At 38.0% G+C, this 21,104-nt stretch overlaps 1 pseudogene; it reads left to right on the top strand.

The window, feature by feature from the left end:
• Positions 1-1,835: 1,835 nt before the first annotated feature.
• LOC127678661 (putative vomeronasal receptor-like protein 4) lies at positions 1,836-2,801 on the top strand (annotated as a pseudogene).
• The last annotated feature ends 18,303 nt before the right edge of the window (positions 2,802-21,104 follow it).

The raw sequence follows: 21,104 nt of genomic DNA, 5'->3' as shown, positions 1-21,104 counted from the left end.
TGCTCTTAACTTCTAATCATGGAGCTTTAAAAAATCACAGAGCATCACTTTACATATTCTGTAAATGTATATTGATGAGAGACTTAGATATGTGGCTCTGAAAATTGGGAAGAATCCATTAATTTACTAGACTAAGATTTTTTTAGAAGCAAAAATCATGGAACTGTAAAATGTGTGATATATCAACATATATTCATGGGGATTTTATAGGATGGTCTCTTCCATTAACTGCTGAATTATTTTTATAATAAGCTTGTATCTGTCTACATATGTGAAATATTTGAGTGAACTTGAAAATATAATTGTGCACCACTTTTCCTACAAGCTCTGAATCAGGACAGGCATTTTCTACTTCTTTATCACAAAGCTAATATTATGGTACTGAATTAAATCAATCCAATAATAAACTGCCACAGGTAACCAGACCAAATAACTCACACAATCACCAAAGCTAAGACTGTTGAGCGGAACTGTAAAGAATGTCTGGTGGCTGGTGATGTATGATAGCACTGTGGCCTTGTGTCCAGTACATGGAAATGAATCTATTTTAAACAGAAATTCCAAACAGCATTACTATATGGTTATCTTCATGTTTGTCACAATGCATGCAAAATTGGGTTTGTCTTAGCATCCCATATTGTCTCTTGTTGGAGGCTCCCAGCTCAACATCTTCAGATGTGAATATGTAGCCTGTAGTAACTAGAGAAACCAGAAAAGCAAAATGGGAGAATTTTCAGGGTAGTGGTGAGAGTGGGAACAATGGAGAGAATTACAGGCTAAAAGTATCTGATCAGGAAAACGTAATAAACAGGGCTCCTTAGGGGTAATGAGGCAAGTAAATACAGAAGTGGGGAGGAAGGTAAAGGGGAGTAGCAACAGGACACAATTGATCAAAGAGGGAAATGGGGAAATGGGTGGGTTCTTAGGTAAGGGGGAGGGAGATAAACACAAACAATGGAGGGAGTTAGGGGAAATAGCAACATGGATGGCTGAAAAGGGCCATCCTGTTATTGATTTACCCAGCTATCCTCCCCAAAAAAGGTATAAAAATTGTGCTTTCTTGACACCTCAGAAATAGTTCCTTAATCATGAATTGGAGTTCACAAAGGGTTTAAATTGGATAGGAATGAAAATGAAAACCATCTAGGCCCATTTAGAACAACGAAACATAATTCATTGGATCTGGAAGATACACTAATGGTCCTCTACTATATCTATGTCTTTAATTCTAGACTCTGAAAATGTAAGATTTCATGCAAAACAAAACATTAAGAAAAGATGAATTAAGATAGAGCTTTTGATAATTAAAACTGTCATATTATCATGAATTATGACTGGGATTTCATTAGAGTTGTGAGTCAAAATATGAATAATTACAAAATAGAGCATAGTAATACAATGTGATTTGTTATCATCTGATTTTTTGAATATATTCTCTGATTTTCCTCCAGCTTACTGAACTTTGTGTTCATTTCTGCAAATGTGATTGATCTTTTATGTTCATTACTACTGTTTAGTAGTTAAGTGTAAAATGAGCCCATTTAAAGCAATAGGATTGGATTTCAAAGATATGATACTCAGATGCAATACAGAAACACAGATTGTAGATGTGACTCTAAATGCATTTATTGTCCATAATATTCTCTCTTATAGGAGATACTTGGAGGGTATACAGAAATGTAGGCTCTATCCAGTATGAAACATCAAACAAGTGGAAGATATAGGTTAGTAAAAATTAGTAGAGAAAATAGAATGACTATACAACCATACTGTAAAGCAACTCATAAGTTTGATATATAATCTATTTTTTCAGATATATGAAATAGACTTCCACTATGCTTTTAAGATGAATACACTTTCCATTTATGTCTTCAATCAAGAATGTCCTTTATTTCCAATCTGGACTAGGACTCCTAGCCAATATGTTTCTGCTGACTTTCTATATTTTCATAATCCTAGGTGACAAACATAAGCCCATGGACCTGATCTCCTCTCACCTGACCTTTGTTCACATAATGATGTTCCTCAGTGCAGGGGATATTTGGCTTACAAACATATTAGACTTACTGAGCATTGAGAATGGCTTCAAATGTAAGGCAACTTTTTACATAAGCAGGGTGATGAGAGGCCTCTCTATCTGCATCACCTGCCTCCTGAGTGTGGTCCAGGCTGTCACTATCAGTCCCAGTGCCTCACTGTTGGCAAAGTTTAAACATAAACTAAAAAAATACATCACCTATGCTTTTTTCTGTTTTTGGTCTTTAAGTTTATCCTTCGGCATTAACCAGCTCTTCTCTATTGGTGCTCATGCCAATGTGAGTGACACCAACCAGATGAAGGTCACTGAATACTGCTCACACTTTCCCATGAACAGCATTATCGGGGGATTGATGTTAACAGTGACAACTTTAAGAGATGTGCTTTTTGTAGGAGTCATGTTGACCACAAGCACATACATGCTGATTATCTTATTTAGACATCAGAGGCAATGCAAGCATCTTCATAGCATGAGACACCTGAGAGTGTCCCCTGAGAAGAAGGCCACACAGATTATCTTGTTGCTGGTGGTTTTCTTTGTGGTCATGTACTGGGTGGACTTCATCATCTCATCTACTTCAGTCCTATTGTGGAGGTATGACCCACTCATCCTGACTGTTCGGAAGTTTGTAATGAATGCCTATCCCACAATTACTCCTTTGGTACAAATAAGTTCTGATAACAGAATAATAAAAGCACTGAAAAACTTGTGGCAAAAATGCCACCAGACTTTTTTCAAGGTGATAATTTTTCCTTTTCTTTAAAAAAGATTCATTTTATTTTATTTTATTTTTTATTTTATTATTTTATTTTATTTTATAAGTATGAGTGTTAAGCCAGCATGATTATATTCCTGGTGCTCATGGAGGTAATAGGAGGTATTTGTAGTCCTTGGAAATGGACTTAGCAATACTTGTAAGAAACTATTTCGGTCTAGTCTCAATTATTTCTTTTTTAATGAAACAGATTCATTTTAAACTATTTAATAGTTCAAGTAGCAAAGCAAGATTTTTTTACATGATTTAAATAAAATTTGTGGTATCATACATTCTTTTAAGATTTCTGCTCCATTTTAATTCATATCATAAATGTTCTTCTGAAGCTGGGGTTACTTGAAAGAATTTCTTAGTTAAGGTGACTTTTTAAGTATTTCTTTTGAAAATGACTTAATTTAATACAAATCACCAAGAATGGTTTTAAGATACAATTGTAGTTTTAATTCTATTTCCTAATTCTTATTACTTTTATTCTCTCATACATTAGTTCCCATCTTCAGTTTCCCATCCCTCCTCTCTTTCCAATCTGTCCCTACCAACTTCTTCCTGTCCCAAATCCACTCCTTTTTTCCCTTAGAAGAAAAAGAGAAGGCCTCCCAAGGATATTAATTGAACATAGTATAGCAAGTTGGAGTAAGACTTGGTACAAACCCTCTTATTAAGGCAAGATGAGGCAACCCTCCAGGAGAAAAATAAATCCCCAAGCATAAGGAAAAGAATCAGAGACACACCACCACCACCACCACCACCACCCCCCCCCACAAATTCCACTGTTAAGAATCCCACAAGAACACCCAAACTGCACAAGTATCATGAATATGCAGAGGACCTAGCTCAGACCCATACAGGGTCCCTATTTGTTCCTTCAGTCTCTGTGATCCCTCGAGATCCCTGCTTGGTTGATTCTGTGAGGCATTTTTTTTTGCATTTTTTTATTTGATGTATTCTTTATTTACATTTCAAATGATTTCCCATTTTCTGGGTCCCCACTCCCCGAAAGTCCCATAAGCCCTCTTCCTTCCCCCTGTTCCTCCATCTACTCCTTCCCACTTCCCTGTTATGGTATTCCCCTATACTGTTGCATTGAGTCTTTCCAGAATGAGGGGCCACTCCTCTGTTCATTTAGGACATCATATAATATGTGAATTATTTCTTGGGTGTTCCACGTTTCTAGGTTAATAGCCACTTATCAGTGAGTGCATACCATGTTTGATCTTTTGAGACTTGGTTATCTCACTTAGTATGATGTTCTCCAGCTCCATCCATTTGTCTATGAATTTGATGAATTCATTGTTTCTAATGGCTGAATAGTACTCCACTGTGTAAATATACCACATTTTCTGTATCCATTCCTCCGTTGTTGGACACCTGGGCTCTTTGCAGGTCTGGTTACTACAAATAGGGCTGCTATGAACATAGTGGAGCATGGGTCCTTATTACATGCTGGGGAATCCTCTGGGTATATGCCCAGGAGTGGTATAGCAGGGTCCTCCGGAAGTACCATGCCCAGTTTTCTGAGGAACATCCAGACTGATTTCCAAAGTGGTTGCACCATCTTACAATCCCACCAGCAGTGGAGGAGTGTTCATCTTTCTCCACATCTCGCCAGCACCCACTGTCTCCTGAGTTTTTGAGCTTAGCCATCATTCTGACTGGTATGAGGTGAAATCCCAGGGTTGTTTTGATTTGCATTTCCCTAATGATTAATGATGTTGAACATTTCTTAAGGTGTTTCTCAGCCCTCCGAAGTTCTTCATGTGAAAATTCTTTGTTTAGCTCGGGACCCCACTTTTTAATGGGGTTATTTGGTTCTCTGGGTTCTACCTTCTTGAGTTCTTTGTATATATTAGATATTAGCCCTCTGTCAGATTTAGGGTTGGTGAAGATCCTTTCCCAATCTGTTGGTTGACGTTTTGTCCTTTTGACAGTGTCCTTTGCCCTACAGAGAATTTGTAGTTTTATGAGGTCCCGTATGTCAATTCTTGATCTTAGAGCATTGGCTATTGGTGTTCTATTCAGGAACTTTTCCCCTGTTCCCATGTCCTCAAGGGTCTTCCCCAGTTGCTTTTCGATTAGTTTCTGTGTGTCAGGTTTTATGTGGAGGGCCTTTATCCATTTGGAGTTGAGCTTAGTACAAGGAGATAAGAATGGATCGATTCGCATTCTTCTGCATGCTGACCTCCAATTGAACCAGCACGAATTGTTGAAAAGACAATCTTTTTTTCCACTGGATGCTTTCAGCTCCTTTGTCGAAAATCAAGTACCCATAGATGTGTGGGTTCATTTCTGGATCTTCAATCCTATTCCATTGATCCGCTTGCCTTTCTCCTTATCTTTTCAATATTGTACTTGAGGTACTAGCTCAGGCAATTCGACAACATAAGGAGGTCAAAGGGATACAAATTGGAAAGGAAGAAGTCAAACTATCATTATTTGCAGACGACATGATAGTCTACCTAAGTGACCCAAAAAACTCCACTAGAGAGCTCCTACAGCTGATAAACAACTTCAACAAAGTAGCAGGTTATAAAATCAACTCAAGCAAATCAGTGGCCTTCCTATACTCAAAGGATAAGCAGGCTGAGAAATAAATTAGGGAAATGACCCCCTTCACAATAGCCTCAAACAGTATAAAGTATCTTGGGGTGACTCTTAGCAAACATGTGAAAGATCTGTATGACAAGAACTTCAAGACTCGGAAGAAGGAAATGGAAGAAGACCTCAAAAAATGGGAAAACCTCCCATGCTCATGGATCGGTAGAATCAATATAGTTAAAATGGCCATTTTGCCAAAAGCAATATACAGATTCAATGCAATACCCATCAAAATCCCAACTCAATTCTTCACAGAGTTAGAAAGAGCAATTATCAAATTCATCTGGAACAACAAAAAACCCAGGATAGCTAAAACTACTCTCAGCAACAAAAGAAAATCTGGGGGAATCAGTATCCCTGACCTCAAGCAATACTACAGAGCAATAGTGTTAAAAACTGCATGGTATTGGTACAGTGACAGGCAGGAGGATCAATGGAACAGGATTGAAGATACAGAAATGAACCCACACACCTATGGCCACTTGATCCTCGACAAAGAGGCTGAAAACATCCAATGGAAAAAAGATAGCCTTTTCAACAAATGGTGCTGGTTCAACTGGAGGTCAGCATGCAGAAGAATGCGAATTGACTCATCCTTGTCTCCTTGTACTAAGCTCAAATCCAAATGGATCAAGGACCTCCACATAAAGCCAGACACTCTGAAGCTAATAGAAAAGAAACTGGGGAAGACCCTTGAGGACATCGGTACAGGGAGAAAGTTTCTGAACAGAACACCAATAGCGTATGCTCTAAGAGCAAGAATTGACAAATGGGACCTCATAAGGTTACAGAGTTTCTGTAAGGCAAAGGACACCATCAAGAGGACAGATCGGCAACCAACAAATTGGGAAAAGATCTTCACCAATCCTACATCAGATAGAGGGCTAATATCCAATATATATAAAGAACTCAAGAAGTTAGACTCCAGAAAACCGAACAACCCTATTAAAAAATGGGGTACAGAGTTAAACAAAGAATTCTCACCTGAAGAACTTCGGATGGTGGAGAAGCATCTTAAAAAATGCTCAACTTCATTAGTCATTAGGGAAATGCAAATCAAAACAACCCTAAGATTTCATCTTACACCAGTCAGAATGGCTAAGATTAAAAATTCAGGAGACAGCAGGTGTTGGAGAGGGTATGGAGAAAGAGGAACACTCCTCCACTGCTGGTGGGGTTGCAAATTGGTACAACCACTCTGGAAATCAGTCTGGCGGTTCCTCCAAAAACTGGGCACCTCACTTCCAGAAGATCCTGCTATACCACTCCTGGGCATATACCCAGAGGATTCCCCACCATGTAATAAGGATACATGCTCTACTATGTTCATAGCAGCCCTATTTATAATTGCCAGATGCTGGAAAGAACCCAGGTATCCCTCAACAGAAGAGTGGATGCAAAAAATGTGGTATATCTACACAATGGAGTACTATTCAGCCATTAGAAACAATGAATTCATGAAATTCTTAGGCAAATGGATGGTGCTAGAGAACATCATACTAAGTGAAGTAACCCAGACTCAAAAGGTGAATCATGGTATGCACTCACTAATAAGTGGTTATTAACCTAGAAAACTGGAATACCCAAAACATAATCCACACATCAAATGAGATACAAGAAGAAAGGAGGAGTGGTCCCTGGTTCTGGAAAGACTCAGTGAAACAGTATTCGGCAAAACCAGAACGGGCAACTGGGAAGGGGTGGGAGGGAGGACAGGGGAAGAGAAGGGGGCTTATGGGACTTTCGGGGAGTGGGGGGGGGGCTAGAAAAGGGGAAATCATTTGAAATGTAAATAAATTATATCGAATAAAAAAATTAAAAAAAAAAAAACAAAACAAAAGTGGTTTGTTTCCCCAGAAAGATTCACTTGGAGAAAACCAAATTCTTCACTTGCAAGTGACTATCAGGTGTAGATTGCTTTTGTGTAGGGATATGTCTCTATGTCTGCTTTTCTTTTCAGCCCTAGAACTCTATTGTTAGCAATTTTATTACACACAGACATAGACACAGACACAAACACAGACACACACACACACACACACACACACACTTACAAAGTTTCAACAACATTAACTTCCCATAATTCCCCTCTAGTGTTAGTTTCCACTGTCCCTCTTGCATTCACATCGTTGGCACTTCTTCCATATCCAATCTCTCCTTAATCTATCCATTCTGTCCCACCCTCAATCTATCCATAACTACCTATTCTAGTACTCTTCCTAATGAAATTAATTTGTATCCCTTAGATCCTTATTGTATATCTAATTTTGTAATTATGTGAATTGTAGTTTGTTTATCAGTGACTTACAACTAAAATCCTCATATAAGTGAAAATACACCATGTTTGTCTGTATGGGTATGGATTACCTCACTCCAGATTATTTTTTCCAGGTTTCATCCCATTTTTCTGTGAATTTCATTGTTACATTATTTTTAATGGTTCAGTAATATCTCATTGTATAAATGTAGCACACATATTTTTCATTCATTCATCTGCTGAAGGGTATCTACTATGCTACTAATTTCTGGCTATTATTCATAGAATAGTAATAAGCATGGTTGAGCAATTTTTATGCTTTCTATCATAGAATAAATTATCTTTTGGGTATATGCCCAGGAGTAGTATAACTGGTTCTTGAGGTAGTTTCCCAGTCTCTAGAGGAACTACCACTCTGATTGCCTTGGTAGATACACAAATTTACACTCCCACCAACAAGGGATGAGTATTCTCCTTATGGGACATCATCACCAGGATAATCTATCATTTGGTTTTGTTCATCTTATCCATTCTAACATGTAGCATGAAATCTCAAAGTTGCTTTAATTTGCATGACTCTGATTACTAAGGGTAATGATCAGTTCATTGATTAATTCTCTGCCATCTGAGGTTCCGCTTTTGAAAATTGTCTGATTAGTATCTGCAGCCCATGTTTTGATTGGTAATTTGTTTCCTGAATGTCCATACAATGTTTTAATTTTTTATGTATTTCCAATATTATCTGATGTGTAGTTGGTAGAAGTCTTTCCCCAGCCTATAGCATTCTGCTTTGTTTAAATGATGTCTTCTTTTGCCATGCAAAATATTTTCAGTTTCAAGAGGTTCTATTTAGTAACTGTTGTTCTTAATGTCCGTGTTACCAGTGTTCTGTTCATAAAGTCTTTTCCTGCACCTATGACTTTAAAGCTATTTTTCCACTTTCTCTTCTCTCAGATTCTGTGCATGTGGCCTTATGTTGAGGTTGCGTTGATCCATAGGTTTGAGTATTGCACAGTGTAATAAGCATGAATCTACTTGCATTTGTCTACATGCAGACAGCCAGTTTGACCAGCAACATTTGTTGAATTTTCTGCTGTGTATTTATGGATTCTCCACAAAAACTAAGCTCTCAATAGGTATGTGGACTTATGTCTTGGTCTTTAACTTTATTACATTAACAAACACATTTTTGTGTGTCTTGATACGATGCTTTGTTTATTAGAATCATTTTTTAAATACAATCCAAGGCTGCCTCAAGCATTTCTTTTATCATAAAGGACCTTCACTGGCCAGCCGAGCTACAAGCGGTGACAGATTTACAGCACATTTCGCCCAACAGAAGCTACATAAGAATTCTGCCTGCAGAGTTCGTAAAGAAATATAGGGGAACATGAATAAGCTAGAAATCCATATAAAAGAAACACAAATTTCACTTAAAGAAATTCAGGAGAATAAGGCTCAAGAGTTAGAAGCCAATAAAAAGAAACACACACACACACACACACACACACAGACACACAAACTTAAAGAAATGCAGGAGAAAGTGAGTCAGACAGCAGAATTCATGAAAGAGGAAACACAAAAATCTCTTAAAGAATTACAGGAAAACACAAACAAGCAGGTGAAGGAGCCAAGCAAACCCATCCAGGATCTAAAATCAGAAATAGAAACAATTAAGAAATCACAAAGGGAGACAACTTTGGAGATAGAAAACCTTGAGAATAAATCAGGGGCCATAGATGCAAATATCAACAACAGAATACAAGAGATGGAAGAAAGAATCTCAGATGCCGAAGAGACCATAGAAACCATTGATTCAACAGTCAAAGAAATGCAAAATACAAAAAACTTGTATCCCAGAACATCCAGAAAATCCAGGACATAATGAGAACACCAAAACTAAGAATAATAGGTATAGATGAGAGTGAAGATTTACAGCTGAAAGGGCCAGCAAATATCTTCAACAAAATTATGGAAGAAAACTTTCCCAACTTAAAGAGAGAAATGCCCATGAATATACAAGAAGCCTACAAAACTCCAAACAGACTGGACCTGAGCAGAAATACCTCTCGTCCCATAATAATCAAAACCCCAAATGTACTAAACAAAGAAAGAATATTAAAGGCAGCAAGAGAAAAAGGCCAAGCAACATATAAAGGAAGACCTATCAGAATCATACCAGACTTCTCACCAGAGACCATGAAAGCTAGAAGATCCTGGGTAGATCTCATGCATACTCTAAGAGAGCACAAATGTCAGCCAAGACTAATATAACCAGCAAAACTCTCAATCACAATAGATGGAGAAACCAAGATATTCCATGACAAAACCAAATTTACATAATATCTTTCTACAAACCCAGCTCTACAAAGAATAATAGGAGGAAAACTCTAATATAAGGAGGGAAATGACACCCTGGAAAAAGCAAGATAGTTATCTTCTTTGATCAAAGCCAAAAGAACATAACCACTCAAATATAAAAATAACATCAAAAATGACAGGAAGTAATAATCACTATTCCTCAACATCTCTTAATATCAATGGATTCAACTCCCCAATAAAAAGACATAGACTAACAGACTGGATAAGAAAACAGGACACAACATTTTGCTGCATACAGGAAACACACCTCAATGTCAAAGAAAAAATTACCTTAGAGTAAAAGGCCGGAAGACAATTGTACAAGCCAATGGTCTCAGAAAATGAGCCGGTGTATCCATTCTAATATCAGATAAAATTGACTTTCAACCTAAAGTCATCAAAAGAGATATGGAAGGACACTTCTTGCTGGTCAAAGGAAAAATCCACCAAGAAGAACTTTCAATTGTGAACATCTATGTGCCAAATGCAAGGGCACCCTCATTCATAAAAGAAACTTTACTAAAGCTCAAAGCACACATTGTACCTAACACAATAATTGTGGGGGACTTCAACACTCCACTCTCCTCAATGGACCAATCAGGAAAACAGAAACTTAACAGGGACACAATAAAACTAATTGAAGCTTTGGACCAATTGGACTTGACTGATATTTATAGAACATTTCACCCTAAAACAAAAGAATATACCTTTTTCTCAGCACATCATGGTACCTTCTCTAAAATTGAACATATAATTGGTCACAAGACAGACCTCAACAAATATAAAAAGATCGAACTAATCCCATGCCTCCTATCAGATCACTATGGAAAAAGAGTGGTCTTCAATAGCAACAAAAACAAGAGAAAGCCCACATACATATGGAGGCTGAACAATACTCTACACAATGACACCTTGGCCAAAGAAGAAATAAAGAAAGAAATCAAACTATTTAGAATTTTATAAAAATGAAGTCACAACATATTCAAATCTTTGGGACACAATGAAAGCAGTGCTAAGAAGAAAACTCACATCCCTGAGTGCCTCCAAAAAGAAAATGGAGAGAGCATACACTAGCACCTTAACGACATACCTGAAAGCCTGGAACAAAAAGAAGCCAATTCATTCAGGAATAGTAGAAGACAGGAAATCATCAAACTCAGGGCTGAAATCAGTCAAGTGGAAACAAAGAGAACCATAGAAAGAATCAACTAATCCAGGAGCTGGTTCTTTGAAAAAATCAACAAGATAGATAAACCCTTAGCCAGACTGACCAAAGGGCACAGAGAAAGTATTCAAATTAACAAAATTAGAAATGAAAAGGAAGATATTACAACAGAAACTGAGGAAATTCAAAAAATCATCAGATCCTACTACAAGAGCCTATACACAACACAACTGGAGAATCTGGAGGAAATGGACAATTTCTTAGACAGATACCAAATACCAAAATTAAATCAGGTCCAAATAGATCATCTAAACAGTCCCATAACCCCTAAAGAAATAGAAGGGGTCATAGAAAGCCTTCCAACCAAAAAAAGCACAGGACCAGATGGCTTCAGTACAGAATTCTATCAGACCTTCAAAGAAGACCTAACACCAATACTCTTCAAACTATTCCACAAAATAGAAACAGAAGGAACACTAACCAATTCCTTCTATGAAGCCACAATTATGCAGATACCAAAACAACACAAAGATCCAACAAAGAAAGAGAACTTCAGAACAATTTTCCTTATGAACATCGATGCAAAAATACTCAAAAAAATTCTTGCCAACCGAATCCAAGAAAACATAAAAAAGATCATCCACCATGATCAAGTAGGTTTTATTCCAGGAATGCAGGGTTGGTTCAATATATGGAAATCCATCAATGTAATCCACTACATAAACAAACTCAAAGAAAAAAACCACATGGTCATTTTATTGGATGCTGAAAAACCATTTGACAAAATTCAGCATCCTTTCATTCTTAAAGTCTTGGAAAGAACAGGATTGCAAGGCCATACCTAAACATAGTAAAAGCAATATACAGCAAACCAGTAGCCAGCATCAAACTAAATGGAGAGAAACTTGAAGCAATCCCACTAAAACCAGGGACTAGACAGAGCTGCCCCCATTCTCCTTATCTTTTCAATATTGTACTTGAGGTACTAGCTCAGGCAATTAGACACCATAAGGAGGTCAAAGGGATAAAAATTGGAAAGGAAGAAGTCAAACTATCATTTGCAGATGATATGATAGTCTACCTAAGTGACCCAAAAAACTCTACTAGAGAACTCCTACGGCTAATAAACAACTTCAGCAAAGTGGCAGGTTATAAAATCAACTCAAGCAAATCAGTAGCCTTCCTATACTCAAAGGATAAGCAGGCTGAGAAAGAAATTAAGCAAATGACACCCTTCACAATAGCCACAAACAGTATAAAGTACCTAGGGGTGACTCTTACCAACATGTGAAAGATCTGTATGACAAGAACTTCAAGACTCTGAAGAAGGAAATATGAGAAGACTTCAAAAAATCGAAAAACCTCCCATGCTCATGGATCGGTAGGATTAATACAGTTAAAATGGCCATTTTGCCAAAAGCAATACCCATCAAAATCCCAACTCAATTCTTCACAGAGTTAGAAAGAGCAATCCTCAAATTCATCTGTAATAGCAAAAAAAAAAAAAAAAAAAAAAAAAAAAACAGGGTAGCTAAAACTATTCTCAACAATAAAAGAAATTCTGGGGGTATCAATATCCCTGACCTCAAGCAATACTACAGAGCAATAGTGTTAAAAACTGCATGGTATTGGTAAAGTGACAGGCAGGTGGATCAGTGGAACAGGATTGAAGATCCAGAAATGAACCCACACACCTATGGCCACTTGATCCTCGACAAAGGGGCAGAAAACATCCAATGGAAAAAGAATAGCCTTTTCAACAAATGGTGCTGGTTCAACTGGAGGTCAGCATGCAGAAGAATGGGAATTTATCCATCCTTATCTCCTTGTACTAAGCTCAACTCCAAATGGTCAAGGACCTCCATATAAAGCCAGACACTCTGAAGCTAATAGAAAAGAAACTGGGGAAGACCCTTGAGGACATTGGTACAGGGAGAAAGTTTCTGAACAGAAAGAACACCAATTGCGTATGCTCTAAGAGCAAGAAGTGACAAATGGGACCTCATAAAATTACAAAGTTTCTGTAAGGCAAAGGACACCATCAAGAGGACAAATTGGCAACCAACAAATTGGGAAAAGATCTTCACCAACCCTACATCAGATAGAGGGCTAATATACAATATATATAAAGAACTCAAGAAGGTAGACTCCAGAAAACCAAATAACCCTATTAAAAAATGGAATTTGAATTATACAAATAATTTTCACCTGAAGAACTTCGGATGGCAGAGAAGCATCTTAAAAAATGCTCAATTTCATTAGTCATTTTGGAAATGCAAATCAAAACAACCCTGAGACCAGTCAGAATGGCTAAGATTAAAAATGCAGGAGACAGCTGATGTTGGCAAGGATGTGGAGAAAGAGGAACACTCCTCCACTGCTGGTGGGGTTCCAAATTGGTACAACCACTCTGGAAATCAGTCTGGCGGCTCCTCCGAAAACTGGGCACCTCACTTCCAGAAGATCCTGCTATACCACTCCTGGATATATACCCAGAAGATTCCCCAGCATGTAATAAGAATACATGTTCCACTATGTTCATAGCAGCCCTATTTATAATTGCCAGAAGCTGGAAAGAACCCAGATATTCCTCAACAGAAGAGTGGATGCAAAAAATGTGGTATATATACACAATGGAGTACTATTCAGCCATTAGAAACAATGAATTGATGAAATTCTTAGGCAAATGGATGGAGCTGGTGATCATCATACTAAGTGAGGTATCCCAGACTCAAAAGATGAATCATGGTATGCACTCACTAATAAGTGGATGTTAACCTAGAAAACTGGAATACCCAAAACGTAATCCACACATCAAATGAGGTACAAGAAGAATGGAGGAGTGGCCCCTTGTTCTGGAAAGACTCAGGAAACAGTATAGGGCAAAACCAGAACAGGGAAGTGGGAAGGGCTGGGTGGGAAAACAGGGGGAGGAAAGGGGGCTAATGGGACTTTCAGGAGTGGGGTTCCAGAAAAGGGGAAATTATTTGAAATGTAAATAAAAAATATATTGAATAAAAAATAAATAAATAAACTTGAAAAAGTAAAAAACATTATTAAATTACTTGAAAGAGGAATCATGTAATTGAAGATTTACATGAAAATGTTTCTGTTAGTCTATGTCTTTTTATTTGGAAATTGAGACCATTGAAAAGTGATTGATGCTTCCTGTTATTTTTGATGTCATTTTTCTGTTTATGTGGTTATCTTCTTTTGGGTTTGTTGGAAGATTACTTTCTTACTTTTTCTAGGGTGTAGTTGTCCTCCTTGTGTTGGCATTTTACATCTATTATCCTTTGTAGGACTGGATATGTGGGAAGATATTATGTAAATTTGGTTGTATCATGGAATGTCTTGGTTTCTCCATTTATGGTGATTGAGAATTTTGCTTGGTAGAGTAGTCTGGGCTGGCATTTGTGGTCTCTTATGGTCTATATAACAGCTGTCCAGAATCTTCGAGCTTTCATGGTCTCTAGTGAGAAGTCTTGTGTAATTCTGAAAGGTCTGCCTTTATAAGTTACTTGCCATTTTTCCCTTACTGCTTTTAATATGTTTCCTTTGTTTAGTGCATTTAGTGTTTTGATTTTTATGTGACAGGAGAATTTGTGTTCTGGCCCAGTCTTTTTGGAGTTCTGTAGGCTTCTCGTATGTACATGGACATCCCTTTCTTTAGGTTAGGGAAGTTTTCTTCTATACCTTTGTGGAAGATTTTCACTGGCCCTTTAAGTTGTAAATCTTTCCTCACTTCTATACCTGTAATCTTGAGGTTTGGTCTCCTCATGGTGTCCTAAATTTCCTGGATGTTTTGGGTTATAAGATTTTTGCATTGTGCATTTTCTTTGACTGTTGTGTCAATGTTTTCTATGTTATCTCCAGCACCTGAGATTCTTTCTTCTATCTCCTGTATTCTATTGCTGATGCTTGCATCTATGACTCCTGAATACTTTCCAAGATTTTGTATTTCCAGAGTTTTCTCCCTTTGTGATTTCTTCATTGTTTTTACTTCCACTTTTAGAGCCCGGATGGTTTTGTTCAATTCCTTCACTTGATTGTGTTTTCCTGTAATTCTTTAAGGTATTTTTGTTTCCTCTTTAAGGGTTTCCACCTGTTGACCCATGTTCTCCTGCATTTCTTTAAGGAATTTGTGTGTTTCCTCTTTAAGGGCTTTTACATGTTGACCCATGTTCTCCTGTAAGGGAGCTATTTATGTCCTTCTTAAAGCCCTCTATCAGCATCATGAGATGTGATTTTAAATCCATCTCTTGCTCTTCTGGTGTGATGAGTTATAAAAGACTTGCTGTGATGGGAGAACTGGGTTCTGATACTGGTTTCTGTTGGTTGGGTTCTTGTGCTTGCCTTTTACCATCTGGTTTTCTCGGGTGTTAGTTGGTATTGCTGTCTCTGTCTAGAGCTTGTCCCACTTGTGGGCCTGTAAGCTGGTGTTTATACTTCTGGGAGACCAACGCTCTTCTGGCAGGGTTGTGCCAGAAGGCTGTGGAGCTGCCTGACTCCCTGGTGCAAATGGTAGACTGAAGACCTCTGTCCCAGCTGCTCCACTGATTGTCCTCACGGTGTGCTCCCTCCAGAAAGAAGGTGGAGACCTCACCTCCAGACTCAAAAGTGAAAGCACTACTGGGAGATCACTTTCCTGGAGGGCCATGCACAGAAGGCTTTGCAGCCACCTGGCTCCCTGGTGCAAATGGCAGAGGGAAGACTTCTGTCCCAGCTGCTCCACAGATAGTATGCCCCATGGGGTCCTAACTGTTCCCCTCCAGAGAGAATGTGGAGATCTCACCTCTGCACTCAGAAGTGAAAGCTCTGCTGGGAGATCAATCTCTCCTGGCAGGCCTTGCACAGAAGGTTGTGGATCTGCCTGGCTCCCCAGTGCAAATGGTGACTGGAAGACTTCACTGGCTATACTTCTTGCAGTTTGCAGACTAAGGCAGAAATTAAGTAATCTCCTGGAGCTTTATTTATTTTTCCTATTTCATAAATGTGTATATTTTGTCTCTCTATAGTATATGTCTATGTGTACCTTCCATGTGCCTGGTCAGAGAGAGTTTGTATCAACTTCAACCAGAGTCACATATGGTCACAAGCCACCATGTCATTGTTGAGAATCAAACCCAGGTCTTTCCAAAAGCAAAACATGCTCTGGACCACTGAGATACATCTCTACCCCATAACCTGGAACTTTTATAAACAGAACACCACTGTGCAGCTACTAATAAATGTCTGTTGGTAAGAGAATTAGATGTTTGGTTCTGGTAACTTGGGTGAATCCATTCCTTTACAAGATTAAGATTTTAGGAACAAAGTAATGTACATGTTAAATGTGTAACTTATGGTGTCATATTCACAAAAATGTTATAGGATGTTCTCAAGCACTATGTTCTGAATTATTCCTATACATACATGCATGTGTATTGAATATATATTGGAATATATACATGGAATATATATTCTCACAAGAATCTGATCCAGTATAGTCATTTTCAATTTATCTATCACAACCTGATTTAAAGTAATGAATTAAATTAATCAATAATAAATTGATATCAGTCACCAGGTCAAATAAATAATATTGGCACTAAATGTAAGACAGTTGAGTGAAACTGAAAAGCTTGAGGGCTCTGATGATATGTGATAACACTGGGGACCTTGTTTTCCACTATATGGGAAGGAACCTGTTGTAAAATAGAAATATACAAACAGGATCACTATCATGTCATATTCAGTGGGTTCATGTTTGTCAGAATGTGTTGATAATAGTGTTGTCTTAGTGTCAACATTCTCTCTTATTTGGGAGATGTATGTTGTCTATAGTAATTGCAAAAACCAGGAAAGCAAAAGAGGAGCATTGACCATGGATGGGAGGGATGGAAACCATAGAAAGCACAATGTCAGTGCAAATTATCTCCTCAATGAACTAGGAAAGGGTGGCTTCTCACAGTGTGGAAGGGATAAATACAGAAGAAAGAGGTAGGTAGGTAAAATATCAACAAGGATTTCTGAAAAGCCACAACTACTCATTCTATTACCTAATGACACTCCAAAAAGGATTGAAAAATACTATTTGTCTTGATACCTGGGGTTCGGTTCTTTAACCTGAAGTTTCACAAAAGGTGATAGGATAGGCCACAATGGTCATTGGGTGTGGAAAGTAAAACTAATGTTCTCCAACTGTGTCTATCTCTTTAACTAGATTCTGTGGATATAAGATTACTTGGAAAAAGAAACACAAAAACAAGAGGATTGAGAAAGATATTTTGCTGATTAAAATAGTGGTATTACAATAAATTATCACCATGATTGCATTAGGAATTTGAATCTAAGCATGTGTAGTTGCTACTAGAGCACAGCAAAACTATATAAATGAATTACCTGATACATTTATTTCTTTTGAGAATGTTTTCCAGATTAATGTACCTTTTTCCCCTTTTTAAAGGGTGCTTTATTGTTTATGTTCTAAGTCAGAGGACCTCCTGATTGTGATTAGAAAAGCAGAATCCCTGTGCCCTCAGTGGTTTCCAGGACTCACTTTTCTTGCCCTCCTGTCCAACTGCCTTGGTTTACTTGGCATATCAAGAACACAGTCTGTGCCTCACTCCAGCATCTGGATATTATTTAGAATTTCCTGTTGCCACAGAATACGTTGATCACTTGTGTTTTTTCATGTTTCTACTTTAGCCCATCCCAACTTATTCTTTAGAATCCTCATTTTTTCTAGTCTTTATTCTCTAGCTCATTTTTGAACTATTCCACTTGAAGAAGAAAATAAATTTTAAACAGATTGTAAAAAAATTTTCTCTGCTTCTAAGTATTGCTTTTAACAAGGATTTTCTTGTTTGCGCTTTTATCTCTCATTCCTCTAACTTTCATACTTCCAGCTTTTTTATTGGATATTTTCTTTATTTACATTTCAAACATTATCCCCTTTTCTGGTATCCCCTCCTAAAACACCCTATATCATCCTCCCTCCCCCTGCTCACCAACACACACACTCTTGCTTCATATCCTAGTATTCCTCTATACTGGGACATCAAGCATTCTCAGGACCAAGGGCCTCTCTTCCCTTTGATGTTCAACAAGGCCATCCTTTGCTACATTTGCAACTGGAACCATGGGTTCCTCCATGTGTACTCCTTGGTTAGTAGTTTAGTACCTGGGAACTCTGAGGGTACTGGTTGGTTCATATTGTTGTTCCTCCTATGGGGCTACAAGGATCTTCAGTTCCTTGGGTCCTTTCTCCAGTCCTCCATTGGGGAGGACTATTCTCAACAACAAAAGATATTCTGGGGGAATCAGTATCCCTGACCTCAAAGAATACTACAGAGCAATAGTGTTAAAAACTGAACAGTATTGGTACAGTGACAGGCAGGTGGATCAACGGAACAGGAAGTTTACGTGGGTTTACAGGAACAAACATAACCATAACAAGTTAGGAAATGCTGAAACAAAGACAGGGTTGCAACTGGGCAAAACAAGGTAGTCACAGGTTGTAAAATCACCTTTTGAAACAAAGGTAGGGTTGTAATAGCATTTTGAAACAAACAGCTGCAAACAGCATTTTGAAAATTGCAAAGAGCTTTTTGAAACAAAATCATGAATGCCATTCCTAAAATAAGCAGTACAGAACTGACTATTCTTACAAAATGAAGCATAGCCCAGCTCTTGAGAAGCAAAAATTGAATCATAGACAAGATTGAACTTAATTTATTTTTACTATAAGATGACTTTAACTCTAAGATGGCAGCAGGCTGGATATTCAGTAAAAACAGTCCTTATTTCAAATTGTATTATACAGCTACAGGAATGAAAACAGCATAACATTCACACAAAAAGCAAAACATTGATGAGTAGAGTAGAATTGAAGATCCACACATAAGACCACAAACCAATAGACACGTGATTTTTGGTGAAAAATAAGAAGTACACGAAGGAAAAATACAATATCTTCAACAGATGATAAGGATCAAACTTAATGTGCATACAGAATGCAAATAGATCCATGGTTTTCATACTTCCCAAGACTCAACTCCAAATGAATCAAAAATCTCAACATAAAGAACAGATATACTGAACCTGACAAACAAGAAAGGTGGAAATATTTTGAAAATATTTTCACAGGAAAAAAAATATCCTTCAGAACAGAAAACTGATTACCAGACACTAAAAAGAACAATTTATAAATAACGCCCCATGAATATTCTGCAGGGCAAAAGATAACATCCTTCCGACAAATTAGCTACAGAATGGGAAAATATTTTTGCCAACTACCTATCCTGTACAGGGATTTTCTTAGGACTTCTGTACCTGTGAGAAAACACCACAAACAAAAAGCAAGTTGTGGAAGAATGAGATTATTGAGCTTGCAATGCTGTTCACAAACAAAAAATTGTCAGGACAGGAACTCAATCAGGGGAGGATCATAGAAACAGGAGGTGATGCAGAGGACCCAGAGAGGTGTTGCTTACTGGATTGATTTCCCTGGTGTGCTCAGCCTGCTTTCATACAGAACCCAAGACCAGTAGCCTAGGGGTCATACCAGCCACAATGCACTGGCTCTTTGGCAACTAGTTGACAAAATGCCTTACTGAAGGGTCTCATAGAGGTATCTCATCAACTGAGGTTCCTTTCTCTCTGATGACTCAACCTAAGTTGACAGAATACCAGCCACTACTGAACTGATATCCAAAATATATAAAGAACTCAAAAAGCTCAATATCAATTGAATGTGGGGTACAAATCGGAACAAATCATTTCCAAAAAAGGAAACTCAAATGGCAGAGAGACATTTAAAGAACAGTTTGACACCCCTAGTCATCAGTGTAATGCAAGTTAAAGCTACCATGTAATTTAACCTTTTGCCAGACAGAATGGCCAAGATGAATAATGCAATTTACACTTAATGCTGGGAAATATGTGGAGTAAGAAGAATACTCATGTATTGCTGTCAGGGGCATAAATGTGTACATTCACAGTGGAAATCAGTATAGTGGATCCTCAGGAAGGTGGCACGAGATTTACTTCAACAAGCAGCTATGCCACTATTAAACATAGTCGCTTGATTCTACTACAAAGGCACTGAATATTCATAATATTCAGGAATTGGAAACAACCTAGATGTCCATCAACAGATGAATGAGAAAAGAAAAATAGATATATTTGCATAATAGAACATTACTTAGCCATTAAATTAATGGCATTTACAGGAAAAAGGATAGAACTACAAAACCTCATTCTGACTTCTGTAACAGTGACCCACATGGTATGTTATTGCTTCTATGTTCATAATCAAGCCATAATCCACATGACCATAAAGTTTAGGCATAGAATAAGAGGAGGAGGGGAAGGATGCTGAGAGGCCAAACCATTTCCATCTTGGGATCAGCTGCCTTCTTTTTAAAAAAATGCACATCAATGGGAGGAGAGTCCCTTGGTCCTGTGAAGGCTCCTTTCTTCAGTATAGGGTAATATCAGGACAGGAAAGTGGGAGTGGGTAAGTTGGGGAGCAGAGGGAGGAGAGATGGGATAGGGGGGTTTTGGAGGGGAAACAAGGAAAGGGGATAACATTTGAAATGTAAATAAAGAAAATAACTAACAAAAAATACACAAGCTCTACCCAAGTACCAGGAAGGAACACGGGGCTTGTACTTGGCCCATATGCAAGACAAACTCCCTAGCTACTGCCTAGCAACAATTAATCAAAGATTAGTCTGATTGTCTCAGATGTACTTTCACACTGTTTGGTATTGTTACACTCTTGCTTAAGAACACCCACATGTCTGCTTACAACAGTCATTCTATTAGCTACTTCCCAGGCTAGATCCCCTCACTTGCTCCCATTTTCTATGAAATCTTGTCCTGTTGAGGGTTCAAGGCTGCTCCACCTTCCCATCCTGCAATGTCA

The sequence above is a fragment of the Apodemus sylvaticus genome, chromosome 2 (genome assembly GCF_947179515.1).
Source record: "Apodemus sylvaticus chromosome 2, mApoSyl1.1, whole genome shotgun sequence".
NCBI lineage: Eukaryota > Metazoa > Chordata > Mammalia > Rodentia > Muridae > Apodemus > Apodemus sylvaticus.
This window is presented reverse-complemented; position numbering and strand designations above follow the sequence as displayed.